The sequence below is a fragment of the Phyllostomus discolor genome, chromosome 2, assembly GCF_004126475.2.
Source record: "Phyllostomus discolor isolate MPI-MPIP mPhyDis1 chromosome 2, mPhyDis1.pri.v3, whole genome shotgun sequence".
In the NCBI taxonomy this organism is placed as follows: domain Eukaryota; kingdom Metazoa; phylum Chordata; class Mammalia; order Chiroptera; family Phyllostomidae; genus Phyllostomus; species Phyllostomus discolor.
This window is the reverse complement of record NC_040904.2, coordinates 90,188,893-90,201,952: the sequence shown is the minus strand read 5'-3', so window position 1 is coordinate 90,201,952 and position 13,060 is coordinate 90,188,893. Positions and strand designations below refer to the sequence as shown.

The window sequence follows — 13,060 nt, the reverse complement described above, 5'->3', positions numbered from 1 at the left end:
TATGAAAAAGACAACTTTTGTTTATTTATTTTTTTAATTTTAATTGTTGTTCCAGTACAGTTTTCTGTCTTTTACTCCCATCCCAGCCCACCCCCCAAGTCCTCCCTACCTCCTTTCCATTTCCACCCCTCCTTAGTTTTTGTCCATGTATCCTTTATACTTGTTCCTATAAACCCTTCCACCTTTTCCCTTGAAATTCCCTTCCCTCTGGTCACTGTTAGCCTGTTCTCTATTTCAGTGTCTTTGGTTATATTTTGCTTATTTGTTTGTTTTGTTGTTTAGGTTCCTGTGAAAGGTGAGATCATATGATATTTGTCTTTCACTGCCGGGCTTATTTTGCTTAGCATAATGCTTTCCAGTTCCTTTTAAGAAAATTGAGCAAAGACATAATAGATTTTATAAAAATAATAAAATATCTAAGTAAGCTTATAAAACAATTTATTCAATTGTTATTTCGTGAGAAAATACAGAATAAAAATCCTAATATACCTCTCTATATAACAACAATGGAGTAATTGAAAATGACTAAAATGAATTGTTAGTGGGAATGTGGAGCAGTCAGAAATTATTGTCATACACTGCTAACATTACTGCAAATTGATCCAACAATTCAGCTCCTTGGTATATATGCAACAGAAATACATACATTTGCTTGCCTGAAGATATGTACAAGAATGTTTATTGTGGCACTAATAATAATGTCCCAATACTGGCATCTATCCAAATTCCAAAAATATAATGAATAAAGTAATTGTGGTATGTTCCAAATAAAATATTATTCAGGAATTATAATAAAGGAACTAAAAAATACATACAAAAAAAATAATTGAAACTGATAAATATTAAGCAAGAGTGATCAGACATAAAATATACACAATATGATTTAATTTATATGAATTGCAAAAAACAATTTTTGGTGTTGGGGGTCATGATGGTCAAGAAGATGGCATCTTCTAGCAGGGTCAAATAGTCAATCCACATACTCCATTAATAAGGCTCCCTGACAGAAGAGGCAATTCTAAAATCAATGTGTCAGAAGTTTTGAGATCAGCAAGACTACCATCTCACACTTCTTCATTTCAAAGCAGCCTAAGGGAAGCAAATCACCAGATTGGCTGATGCTTCAGGGTTCTCCAAACACTGCAGGAGTAGTGAAAACATTACTTCAGAAATACAGAGGGAAACTGGTGTCTCAAGAAGAAATCAAATTTATCCAATATGAAGGTCCAGAATAAGAACTGACAGTGTGGGTGTTGTTTGTTATCAGACAAAAGAACAATCTTTATAATAATGGACTTCCAAAATGACAACTGAAAAATTGCACATTAAATAATTTTAATAAATGTTCTGTAAATAAATAAATATAGAAAATTTAGATGGACACTTGTGTCTCCTAACTTACGTCTCTTGGTAAGCTTCTCTACAAACTTACCTGTTCACACACTTTTTTAAAATTGTTGTTCAGTTACAGTTGTCCTGCATTTTTTTCTGTTGCTCTCCCTTGCCCTGACCCTGCCCCTGCCCCACAGTCAATCCCCACCGCATTGTCCATGCCAATGGGCCCTCTATTTTCTTTCTTGACTTGACCCTTCTCTTTTTTCCCTCATTATCCCCCTCCTTCCTTCCTTCTGGTCACTGTCAGTTTGTTCTTTATTTCCATGTCTCTGGTTCTATGTTTGCTCATTTGTTTGTTTTGTTGACTAGGTTCCACTTGTAGGTGAAATCATATGGTATTTATCTTTCACTTCCTGGATTATTTCTCTTAGCATAATACTCTCAAGTTCCATCCATGCTGTCTTAAAGGGTAGGAGTTCCTTCTTTCTTTCTTTCTGCTGTGTAGTATTCCATTACATAAATGTACCAGAGGTTTTTTTGATTCACTCATTTATAGATTGCTTTTAGATTGCTTTGGATAGTATAGACATTTTAATGACATCAATTCTTCCAGTCCATGAACACAGTATCTTATTAAAGTACACATTAAAAAAAACAGAATCTATAGTGTTAGAAGTCAAGTTAATGTTTATTTTTTGTCCTCTACACATTTTTATTTTTTAAATATATTTTATTGATTATGCTATAACAGTTGTCCCATATTTCTCTCCCCTTTATTCCCATCTTCCCTGTATTACCCCTTCCACCAGCATTCCCCCACCTTAGTTCATGCCCATGGGTCATACATATAGTTCATTGGTTTCTCCATTTTCCCATACTATTCTTGATCTCCCTCTGTCTATATTGTACCTATCATTTATGCTTCTTATTCCCTCATTCTCTCCACTCTCCTTCCCCACTGATAACACTCCATTTCATCTCCATTTCTGTTGTTGTTCCTGTTCTAGTTGTTTGCTTAGTTTATTTTTGTTTTTCTTTTTCTACATATTCAGTTATTGATGGTTTGTTGTCATTTTACTGTCCATATTTTTTTCTTCTTTTTCTTAGATAAGTCCCTTTAATATTTCATATAATAAGGGCTGGGTGATGGTGAACTCCTTTAATTTGACCTTATCTGGGAAGCACTTTATCTGTCCTTCTGTTCTAAATGAAAGCTTTGCTGGACAGGCTAATCTTGGATGTAGGTCCTTGCCTTTTGTGACTTCAAATACTTCTTTCCAGCCCCTTCTTGCCTGCAAGATTTCTATTTTGAGAAATCAGCTGACAGTCTTATGGGCATTCCTTTTTAGGTAACTCTCTCCTTTTCTCATGCTTCTTTTAAGATTCTCTCCTTATCTTTACTCTTGGGTAATATAACTATGATGTGCATTGGTGTGTGCTTCCTTGGGTCTAACTTCTTTGGGACTCTCTGAGCTTCCTGGACTTCTTGGAAGTCTGTTTCCTTTACTCTATTAGGGAGATTCTCCTTTATTATTTTTTCAAATAAGTTTTCAATTTCTTACCTTCCTCTTCTCCTTCTGGCACCACTGTGAATCAGACATTGGGATGTTTAAAGATGTCCTGGAGGTTCCTAAGCCTCTCCTCATTTTTTTAATACTTGTTTGTTCATTCTGTTCTGGTTGGATATTTATTTCTTCCTTCTGGTCCAAATCATTGATTTGTGTCCCATTTTTTTCCCATCACTGTTGGCTCCCTATACATTTTCTTTCATTTCACTTTGCATAGACTTCACTTCTTCCTCTATTTTGCAACCATACTCAACCATTTCTGTGAGCATCCTGATTACCAGTGTTTTGAATTCTACATCTGATAGTTCTCCTCATCACTTAGTTCTGTTTTGGGAGTTTTGATCTGTTCTTTCATTTTGCCCATATTTTTTTTCTCAGCCCTCCTGTTACACAGATCCCAGCACAGAGCAAACCACATTGCTTTGTTGTGGCGTTGTATGTGGGGGAAGAGTCAGAGAAGGAACAATGACACTTACTTGGTTCTCAGCCAACTTTCAATCACTTCTCCCACTACTCACAAGCAAAGTGGACCCTTCTGGTGATGATTCCCAGTGGATGGGTTTGTGTGCATTCTGGGACCCTGTGGGTCTCTCCAACAAACTGTCTTTTGAGGCTGGGAGTTTCTCCTGCTGCTGCAGCAGGTTTTTACAACTAGAGATTTTGAGGTTTTATTTCCCCACACTGGATCCCTGGATTGTGTGGACTGTCTCAATCTCCAGTTGTTACTCCTAGTTTATCCTCACACAAATGTGGGACTGCCTGGTTCACCAGCCATTGCTTCGCCCACCCCAGTCCCCCAGCTGTACTTCTCCATCCCTCCTATTGGTCTGGATGAATATTTACTCTCTAATTCCTTGGTTGTCAGATTTCCATGCAGGTCGATTTTCTGGAAGTTCTGGTTATTTTTTGTTTTAAAATTTGTTGTTGTCCTTCTTTTGGTTGTGCAAAGAGGCAAAGTATATCTACCTATGCCTCCATCTTGGCCAGATGTCTAATGTATATTTTTGAGAATATTAACTAAGGAGGGCCTTGGCTGTTTCTGTTGTGCTAGTAATGTAATATTTCTTGATCGAAACACAACTCATAAAGTATATAGCTCATTAATATTTTAGAAAGTGAATACAGGGTGGGGCTAAAGTAGGTTTACAGTTGTTCAATGGAAAATAATACAATTAATACATAATACAAGAATAAACTGTTTTGCATACTCCAACTATAAACCTACTTTCCCCTAGTTTGTATCCACCATGCAAAATATTAATGAGCTATATAGTCGAGTTATGTTTTTCTATATGCATGTTACATTTCAATAAAAATTTCAAGAACTTTTCTTTAATGCCATTGTAATGATGGTACAAGCACCACACACAAACAAAAACAGTAGATTTCTTGTTACCAATCTAGCAAAACAAAATGTATGCAAAGGAAGGATGCATTCTGAGTAATATTTAGCACCTTTTCTAATTTTGATATTTTAGTAACTTTCATCTCGCCATATTTTAGTCTCATAATATTTAAATGTACAGAAAAGATTTATCTTGAAATGTTATAAGTACACATAGACATGCTCCCAAACACATATAGAAATCTAAGTCATGCATACATACATCTTCATTCATCATTTCTTTTCCTCTATGTGAGCCTCATATTATGTTATTTTCATTTTGTAAAGGTCATGATGACTCAAGTTCTCTCACTGATGAGAAGTTAAATTCATTTTGAAAAGCAAGTAACCTTGCATAGTTTAAAAAATATTGGTAGTATAAGGAAACGACCACTGTTTTTATAGAAATGTATGAGTGTTTGGATAGTGTCTTATACATAAATACTTTACCCTCAGGAAGGTAGAGCATAACACTGTACTTCTCCACTCCTTAAGTGTGGTTGTGCATTGGCTTCCATTCATTTTACATTTAGTTGTTGTCTTTTTTGATTTTTCTTGACTATAGCATTTTCTCAGACTTTGCTTGTTTTTAACGATCTTGACAGTTTTGAGGATATTTGGTCAGATATTTGTAGGATGTCCCTCTATTGGAAATGGAAGTGAGCAGAATAACTTCACAGTGGATAAATCTGATAACACTACCTTAGTCAGGTGATCAAGATCAACATCAATAATTCATAGAGATAATATATAACTATGATAAGCTATGATAAAAATGATCCTCTAACTCTGTAGTTTTTCTTCCAAAAAAACATAACCCCAGTACAATCATGACAAAAATACCAAACAAAACCAAATAGAGGCACATCCTAAAAATACTCAACTAATATTCTTAAAAATTGTCAAGACCATTGAAAACAAGTCAAGTCTAAGAAATTGTCACAGCCAAGAAGAGTGGAAGTAAGCATGATAACTAAATGTAATGTGGTATGCTGAATAAAATCCTGGAACTAAAAAATAACATTAGGTAAAGTCTGAGGGACAATGTGAGACCATGTGGGAAAGAAAGGGGTAAAAGGACTCTCGCCGGTGGGCCATGAGTAGGTGCCACGTGGTTTTGGTTTAAGGACTGGAGATAGAGGCGACATAGCTGATGGTGCTGGGAACCTCAGAAGACATGACTAGCTGAGAATGAATCACTGGGAGGAACCTGGAGAAGTGAGTTGCAGACTTCTGCTTTTTTTTCTTCTGGAGGGCAGTACTTCTGACTGGCATGTTCTGAGACTGGCCTGGCTGGGCAAAGTGGGGAAGGCAGAACTGTGTGTTTGTGAGTGTATCTTTGTTTCTAAAAGGAGAGAGATTTAACAGTAGAGTTCTGTCATTTTTCTAAACCTTTATAACTTTTAATTAAATAGTTCCTTTCCTTTTTACAAAAAAAAAAGAACATTAGGTAAAAACTAAAATAATCAGTGTAAAGTATGGATTTTACTAATACTGCATTGATATTGGTTCATTAATTTTAGCAAATATAACATAGTAATAAAATAAATTAATAATAGGGGAAAGTGGATGCAGGTTATATAGGAACTATCTGTACTGTCTTTGTAACTTTTCTGTAAATCTGAAACTACTCTAAAAAATAAAGTTTATATTTAAAAATAAAATAGAGTCCTCTGTGTCTATGTGTTTTCAGTATGTAGGGTACAAAGTACAGATTATTACTTGATAATGAGCAGAGAGAACAGATATTCTTACTTTGTCATCAGTTGTGTTTTTACTTATAATTATCTATAATGAACAACTGAGATGATACAAGGTCATAAAGAATACAACTAAAATAAATGAATAAAACAGAATAAATTATATTTTATTTTCTTGTTCATGTATAATATACTTTAATATATTCCATTATGTAAATGTACCACAGTTTTTTGATCCACTCATTTACTGATGGCCATTTAGGTTGCTTCCAGCACTTGGCTATTGTAAATTGTGCAGATGTGAACATTGGAGTGCATAGTGAAATAAGCCAGGTGGTGAAATACAAATACCATACATTCTCACCTATAAGTGGAACCTAATTGACAAAACAAACAACCAAGCAAAATAAAACCATTGAATTAAAAAACAAACTAACAGTGACAAGAGAGGAGGAGGGAGAGGGATAATAGGGGATAATAGAGGAAGGGCCATTAAGGAACATGTATAAAGGACACATAGACAAAGCCAAATGGGGTACGTTCAAGGGTGTGAGGTGGGGATGAGTGGAATGGGGGGTATGGGGAGGATAAAAATGGAGACAACTGTACCTGAACAATAAATATATATATTACTTATAAATAAATATTATTTATATAATATATTATAGATATATATATTACTATATTAAAGTTATATATATATAAAGTAATATATATATAACTTGTATATATAAAACTTTAATATAGTACAGTGGTTAAAGGTGGGCTCTAAAATTAAGCTATCTGGTACCAAATGTCAGCTTCACCACTTTGTAGCTGTCTTTCCTGGTACATCTACTTAACCTCCTAGGAGTTCAAGTTTTTCCCAGTGGCTTTAGGAACCAGGCAATGGACTTCACAAGGAAATTGCTTATTAGAAGATAAAAAGATGGCAATACATCAACACATGATATGCAGTGGCAAAACACTTGGTAAAGGCTTGCCAACACTAATTTGGAAGACAGATCATGTATCAAGCAAACTTTTAAATTTAGGAAAAATTCTGACAAACTTAATTAATAGAATGTGTTGTTAGGTTGTTAGCTATTTATGGCAATTATTATCAAGAGTTGATCACAGAACAAATCATTTGATTTTCAAGAAAAAATGAAAGAAGAGTCAGGAAGAAGCAATAACTTCTCAATCCCATTGTTAAAACTTGAGAACTTACTTGACAAATGTCAATTAAATCAACTTGACCCATCAACAAGCATTAAATAAAGGAAGCATTGCTGTTGGTTATTAAAAATTTTAGGTGCTTTCGACAGATCACAGATTAAGGGTTCAACTGCGGAGTAGTTTTGCAGAAAATTTTTCAATTTGACAAAGTGTTTCAGAAAAAGTAGACCTACTATATGGTTCTTCTCTTATAGCTGATAGTCCAAGATCATGAGGAGAGAGAGAGAGACAAAGAAAGACAGAGAAAAAGAAGGGGGGCAGCAGGCATGGGAGATAAAATCAATGCAATGTAACAACTGTAGATGTCATTCCTGTCACATGAAGCTAGCCATAATCAAATACATAATTGGCTAAGTTCTTACAAGTTTTTGTACTGCCAAAAATCCCATCAACCTGGACTAAAAGAGATCATATCTTACTGAATCTTAAAATAACCCTGGTACCCTACGACCTATGAGGCTTATTTTTTAATGCCTACTTCAGATATGGCCCAGGAAGGCAAAGTCTGTAATTACTGAGAAAACAAAATAAGGCCCCCTCCTCAAATCATGGTTTACCCAAGAACATTAAGTATTTAATAAAAAGGATACATTGAACAGATATGTGAAAAATATAAATAATAATGTGAAATATATAAATAAAAATAGAGAATTTCAATTAAATGTATAGAAGTAATAAATTTTAAAGCAGATATATGAAATTACAAATAGCATTTTCTTTGGAATTTGGTAACATGCTTCTTCAGCTTTTCTGGAAGAATAAAGATAAAGATCTGTGAAACAAAAAATATATAACAAAGCATTGATTATCTAAATAATGTGGTAATTTAATAAAATAGAGATATTCAGATTGAAATCTGCAAAATTTTCACTATTTAACCTAGTATATATAATGTTGCATTATAAATTAGCAATGAATAAAATAGTATACATGATTACTGAGATAATTAATTAAAATTTGGAAAAAAATTAGACTCTAATATTGTACTTTCCATTAAAGTTACCCATATATTAAAATTAGTTCCAGGCATGTTAGAGTTTATAGAAAGAAAAAATAAAGCTTAAATATAAAATATAGAAGAATATATATAGATATATATTCTATTTTTTTAAACTTTTTTATAACATTGTAGTGATTTTTTTAAAGATTTTATTTATTTAGTTTTAGAGAGGGAAGGGAAGGAGAAAGAGAGAGAGAAACATCAATGTGCGGTTGCTGGGGGCTGTGGCCTGCAACCCAGCCATGTGCCCTGAGTGGGAATCAAACCTGCGATGCTTTGGTTCACAGCCTGCGCTCAATCCACTGAGCTATGCCAGCCAAGGCTACATTCTTCTATATTTTGAGATGTTAGACTTATTAAGCAAAGAGCAAAATCAGAATTGATAATACAATTTTAATTCTTTCTTTCTAAATCAGATACCTTTTATTTCCTTTTCTTGCCTAACTTCTCTGGATAGGACTTCCAGTACCATGTTGAATAGAAGTGGTGGGAGGGATAGGTTTGCCTTGGTCCAGGTCTTAGTGAGAAGACTTTAGTGTGTTTTTTTTATTTTATTTATGTTATTTTTAGAGAGGGAAGGGAAGGAGAAAGAGAGAGAGAGAGAAACATGAACATGCGGTTGCTGGGGGCCATGGCCTGCAACCTATGCATGTGCCCTGACTGGGAATTGAACCTGCGATACCTGGTTCACAGCCCACACTCAGTCCACTGAGCTACGCCAGCCAGGGTGAGACTTTAGTTTTTTCATCACTGAGTATGATGGTATTTGAAGGGTTTTCATATATGGCCTTTATTGTGTATTGTGTTCAGGTGAGCTCCTTCTATATCATTTACTGAGAGCTTTTTAATCATAAAAGAAATTGAATTTTTGTCAAATGCTTTTCCTGCCTCCATTGATCATGTAATTTTTATCTTTCATTCTGTTAATGTACTATATCACACTGATGGATTTGCATAAGTTGAAACATCTTTGTATCCCAAGGATAAATCCAACTTCATCATGCTGTATGATGAACCTGGAGAACATTATGCAAAATAAGATAAGCCAAGCATGGAACAAATAATATGTGACACCAATTATATGAGGAATTTAAAATAGTAACCCTCATGGAAGCAGAAAGTAAAATGGTGGTTGCCAAGAGTTATGGGGAGAGGAAATTAGAAAAGTGTAAATTTTGTCAACAGGTACAAAGTTTCAGTTATGCAAGATGAGTATTTCCTAGAGATCTGCTGTATAGCATACAGCCCGTATAGGTAACAATACCTTAATGCATATTTAAAAACTTGCCAGGGAAGCTTTAAGAAAATTCACAATGAAAATATTGATAAATTTAACTAGATAAAATATTTATGACAATAAATAGAGATGAGAAATTAACACAAGGTAAACATCAAGGAGAAAAGAGGGAAACTAAGAGCCATTGTGATAGAATATTTTAGAAATACTAAAAAGTCATGGTTCTAAAATTATTAAATGACATTATATAATAATGAAAAAAGTAAGATGTATAAGAGTATGATTCAAAAATTATATTCATCTACATTTGTAACATGTACATATTTTCATCTATGTAGATGTTACAAAGTCAGACAAATCTTATGACGAAATAAAACATTGATAATGGCTATTTTTAGTGTTTGAATACCTGTTATCTTCACTACATTTTTATATTTTTATTATTATTATATTATTTTTAATTACAGCTTGCATTCAACAGTATTTTGCATTACTTTCAAGTATATAGCACTGTGGATAGATGTTCATATAGGTTACAGATTCTTCCTCTAATAATTCAAGTACCCACCTGGCACCATACACAGTTATTACAATATTGTTGACTATATTCCCTATGCTTTACCTTACATCTCCATAACTATTTTGTAACTACTAATTAGTACTTAATCCCATTCCATTTTTTCACCCTGATCCCCAACACACTTCCTTCTGGCATCCATTAGTCTGTTCTCTGTATTTATAAATTGATTTCTATTCTTTTTTTAGTTGTTTTTCACATTCCACATATAAATATCATGTGGTATTATGTTTCTAATTTGCTACAGTGAACATGTGTCACGTTTATAAATGGAAAAATGAAATTAATATTATTTTAAAGCATTTATTTAAGCTATATTTCCAAGTTAATATATAGTTATGAACTTAGGAAAAACTGATAAATTCCTCCTTTCCCAGTGTAATAAAGAAAAGACTTATCTAAAGAGACCTGGATTAAAACACAAAATTTATTTAGAAGTTTTCAACATGAACTGAAATGATCTGGGTATTTTTACATTATAATTTATGTCACCTGTACTTTCAGTATTAATATAGCCCACACTCAATAGATAGATGAATGTTGTTATTTTACAGAATCTGCATTTCTAATTTTTAAAAATCATATTTTATGTAAATATCTAAGACATTGTTAAGCAGACAAAAGCAATACCATGAAAAATGCATATAGTAATAAATTATAAGTACATACATGTATGTAATAAATATATAAATAAATTTTAAGTATATATGTATGTAATAAATATATACATATATAATCACTTACAATATAGTTGAATTGAACATAAAAGATATGGAAAATACACATCAAATTACTAACAGTAGTCACCCCTCTGGAAGGTACCAACAGCCTGGGCCTGGGGTCAGTATCCAGCATGGGCTCTTTGTCTCTGCCATTCAAAATATTTACAAGAAGAGTAAAATTATTTATTTATTCATTTATTTATTTATTTATTTATTTATATTTAATCTACTCCAGGTAAAGATACAATAAATAAAGAAAATTACAGGCCAATATCTCTGATGGGCACAGATACTAAAAGTCTCAAAAAAAATTAGCAAACTGGATCCAGCAACACATTAAAAAGAGCATATACCATAGTCAACTGGGATTTACTCCAGGGATGCAAGGATGGTACAATATTTGTAAATCAATAAATGTGATACATCACAGAAAGAAATGAAAGACAAAAATCACATGATTATATCAATAGATGCAGAAAAAGCATTTGATAAAATCCAACACCATTTATGATGAAAACATTCAGCAAAGTGGAAATAGAGGGAGCATACCTCATATATGAGCATAATAAAGGTCATATATGGAAACCTACTGCCAACATCATACTCAATGGGCAAAAGCTAAAAGCGTTTCCCTTAAGATCAGGAACAAGACACGGTATCTGCTTCCACCACTCTTATTCAACATGTACTAGAAGTCTCAGCCACAGTGATCAGACAAGAAGAAATAAAAGTCATCCATGTTAGAAAAGAAAAAGTAAAACTGTTATTCACAGATGACATGATGGTGTACATAGAGAACCCTATGGGCTCCAGTATAATCATTTATTGTTTGTGTTATTAAAATAACACATAAAATAAAAAATCACTTTCGACTCTCCCCCATTCAAAAGGTAAAAACATGCCCTAACCTGTAAAGATGGAGAAAGCATGACCCACCAAAGACTGGATTTGAGAATCTAACTGACCTCTCTAAAATATCCCTTCAAAATTGCCAATAATTTTCTTTAAAGGGTCACCTTTGCACCAGCTGCATAGGCATCCCTTAGAAATTGTTAGTTATGCAAATTTTTAGGCCCCATCCCAGACTTCCTGGATCAGAAACTCTGAAAGTGGAGCCCAGCAATCTGTGTTTTAACTAGCCTTCTAGGTACTGCCAATACACACTAAACTTTGAAAATCACTGTTATATAATATAATGAATTAGTATCAGATATTTGTAATGATTTTTGAGAAAGGGGCTGTATAATAAATAAATCAATTGGATTAAAAAATTGTGATCTAACTGTATAATTACAGTTAAAACTGGAGGTGAAAAACAGTATTAACTCAGGAGATTCACTGCAGTACACATTAGTTGTCTACTCCAAACTATTCATCTTTCCTAAGGAGAATCTCAACTTTGTCTCAGTCCCATGTATGGGGGCCATGTTAAATGTTACCTATTTCCGCCAATTTGACATAAACAGGTGTAAATATTTTTAAAAGGTTCTAGAGTCAGCTTAAAAGTCCATATATTCTTTTGGACTTTTTCTCCCTCCTTCCTCCTTTTTCTTCCCTGGTATGTGGATAGCGTGCAGATACAACAGCATCTAGGGAGCATGAAGGTAAAAGTTACATGCTATAGATGATGTGGAGGGAAAATTGCAGCTGTCTGGGACCTTTCTGACATCATCGGCATGGCACTATTTCACACACCCACCACAGCTTATCTCCAGATTTCAAAAGTAATCTCTTATTTGGTGAAGCCAATGTCATTTCCTATAACTGAACACAATTCTAACCAATATAGCAAATGATACAAAGGTTCAATTTGAGTCAGATAAAAAGAGTAAAGTAATGAGATGTGGGGGAAAACGAGGAATGAGAGATATAAAATGTATATGGGGCAAAGTAATAAAGGTTGATAAAGATCAATGAGAATGACATTCCATTAAACCTGTGCTTTAGATGCTCTAAATTTAGATGTGCATTTTACTTATTTCCCTGTTATAAATGTGCCTGCCAGTGTTAGGCTCTGCACTTGTCTAGCAATAGCCTTCATGTTTCTATTATCTAGGACACCATGTGACAGTTTTTTCATATAATCAAGCAAAGGCCCCAAATAGACATGAGCTTCTTGTTTGCAACACATCCACACTGTAGACACATAGAAAGTAATATAGGAAGATAATTAATAACATTTCATCTTGTTTTATTGCTAATTCTTTTAGATGTCTATATCTGGCAGGACTGAGCCATTATTAGTGACTACTTTTCATACCTGCATTAAAAATTCTAAAAGATAATAGCAAGTCCTTTAAAAAATTTAGTCCATTATTC

At 33.6% G+C, this 13,060-nt stretch overlaps 1 pseudogene; it reads left to right on the top strand.

Moving 5' to 3' along the window:
• The first annotated feature begins 928 nt into the window (after positions 1-928).
• On the top strand, positions 929-1,235 carry LOC114489316 (annotated as a pseudogene).
• Positions 1,236-13,060: the final 11,825 nt, after the last annotated feature.